The following is a 2,500-nucleotide window of genomic DNA, read 5'->3' as shown; positions in this document are numbered from 1 at the left end:
CAGGCGAAAAAGAGGCGCCCAGGCGGAAAAGAGGCGCCCTGGCGTAGGCGCCCAGGCGCCAAAAGAGGCGCCAGGCGAAAAGGCGCCAGGGCGCCCAGGCGGAAAAGAGGCGCCCAGGCGGAATGGCGCCAGGGCGCCCAGGCGGAAAAGAGGCGCCCAGGCGAAAAAGAGGCGCCCAGGCGGAAAGGCGCCAGGGCGCCCAGGCGGAAAAGAGGCGCCCTGGCGTAGGCGCCCATGCGCCAAAAGAGGCACCCAGGCGAAAAGGCGCCAGGGCGCCCAGGCGGAAAAGAGGCGCCCAGGCGGAATGGCGCCAGGGCACCCAGGCGGAAAAGAGGCGCCCAGGCGGAAAAGAGGCGCCCTGGCGTAGGCGCCCAGGCGCCAAAAGAGGCGCCAGGCGAAAAGGCGCCAGGGCGCCCAGGCGGAAAAGAGGCGCCCAGGCGAAAAAGAGGCGCCCTGGCGGAAAAGAGGCGCCCTGGCGTAGGCGCCCAGGCGCCAAAAGAGGCACCCAGGCGAAAAGGCGCCAGGGCGCCCAGGCGGAAAAGAGGCGCCCAGGCGGAATGGCGCCAGGGCACCCAGGCGGAAAAGAGGCGCCCAGGCGAAAAAGAGGCGCCCAGGCGGAAAAGAGGCGCCCTGGCGTAGGCGCCCAGGCGCCAAAAGAGGCGCCCAGGCGAAAAGGCGCCAGGGCGCCCAGGCGAAGAGGCGCCAGGGCGCCCAGGTGGGAAAGAGGCGCCCAGGCGAAAAGGCGCCAGGGCGCCCAGGCAGAAAAGAGGCGCCCAGGCGAAAAAGAGGCGCCCAGGCAGAAAGGCGCCATGGCGCCCAGGCGGAAAAGAGGCGCCCTGGCCAGGCGGAAAAGAGGTGCCCAGGCGAAAAAGAGTCGCCCAGGCCGAAAGGCGCCATGGCGCCCAGGCGGAAAAGAGGCGCCCACGCGAAAAGGCGCCAGGGCGCCAAGGCGGAAAACAGGCGCCCAGGCGGAAAGGTGCCAGGGCGCCCAGGCGGAAAAGAGGCGCCCAGGCGCGTGGGGGGCAAGGCGCCAGGCGCCAGGCACGCGCGGAGGCAAGGCGCCAGGCGCAAGGCGCCACGCGCGCGCGCGCGTGGGGGGCGAGGCGCCAGGCGCCAGGCGCCGGGCGCGCGTGGGGGGCAAGGCGCCAGGCGCCGGGCGCGCGCGTGGGGGGCGAGGCGCCAGGCGCCAGGCGCCGGGCGCGCGTGGGGGGCAAGGCGCCAGGCGCCGGGCGCGCGCGCGTGGGGCGCCAGGCGCCTGGCGGGCGGGCGCCCCCAGGAAGGGGTGCTGGCGCGCGATGGGGTTGCGCCCGTACGGACCGTGTGACAGTACAGACACTTTGGCGAAACCTCCTGCCCGAAGCGATTTTAGGCGTTCGGCTAGGTAGGTGACCCGGTTTTTTTCGCGTTTCTCGGCCGCTAGCCCCTTTTTTCGCGTTTTCGTGCGCGCGCCCCTCTTGACCTCGCACGCGCGCCGCGCGTCGCGTCCTTGTCCTTGTCCGCGTCCGCGTTCGCGCGTGTCGGCGATCACGGGCCCCGTGCATGGCTCGTCTCTGTGGACCATCGCCCCGCTCTTGTCCCTCTTTCGTGTTTGTGTGGCGCCCCGCCCCGTGCACCATTGCCGGCTGGCAGCAAGGTGCCTAGCCCCCCTTGCCGCCAGGCCTGTCCACCCCAAGGTGCTAAAGCCGCCAGGCACCCGTGCCGCCGAACCGTGCGTCCGTAAGCCGCTGCACGTGCGGCGGCCGGCCATGCCCGTGCTATTGACCCTGTGTGACAGTACAGACACTTTGGCGAAACCTCCTGGCCGACGGGGTTTTTGCGCCCACCTAGGTAGGGCGACCCCTTTTTTTTCGTGTCGCCTGTCCGTGTGTCCCTTTTTCGCCTTTTTCGGGTTCGTGTTTTCGTGTGCCGCCAAAAGCAAGCCCTGCGCTCGTCCCGTCCCGCTTGACCCGTGCATCCGCCGGTGCTGGCCTGCAAAATGCCTGTGAGCGACGCACGTGACCAGCAGCCCAGGCGAGTGTGCACGGGTGGCAGGCGAAACGGGCGTGCGTGTCGCCAGTGTGTATGTCCCTTTTTCGCCTTTTTCGGGTTCGTGTTTTCGTGTGCCGCCAAAAGCAAGCCCTGCGCTCGTCCCGTCCCGCTTGACCCGTGCATCCGCCGGTGCTGGCCTGCAAAATGCCTATGAGCGACGCATGTGACCAGCAGCCCAGGCGAGTGTGCATGGGTGGCAGGCGAAACGGGCGCGCGTGTCGCCAGTGCGTATGTCCCTTTTTCGGGTTCGTGTTTTCGTGTGCCACCAAAAGCAAGCCTTGCGCTCGTCCCGTCCCGCTTGACCCGTGCATCCGCCGGTGCTGGCCTGCAAAATGCCTGTGAGCGACGCATGTGACCAGCTGCCCAGGCGAGTGTGCACGGGTGGCAGGCGAAACGGGCGTGTCGCCAGTGCGTATGTCCCTTTTTTGCCTTTTTCGGGTTCGTGTTTTTGTGTGCCGGCAAAAGTTAGCCC

The sequence above is a fragment of the Aristolochia californica genome, unplaced genomic scaffold, assembly GCF_029961685.1.
Source record: "Aristolochia californica isolate CCGP_79_NKW_82.1479 unplaced genomic scaffold, dmAriCali1.0.hap1 SCAF_17, whole genome shotgun sequence".
In the NCBI taxonomy this organism is placed as follows: Eukaryota; Viridiplantae; Streptophyta; class Magnoliopsida; order Piperales; family Aristolochiaceae; genus Aristolochia; species Aristolochia californica.
The sequence above is the reverse complement of the archived record's forward strand: the minus strand, read 5'-3'. Positions refer to the sequence as shown.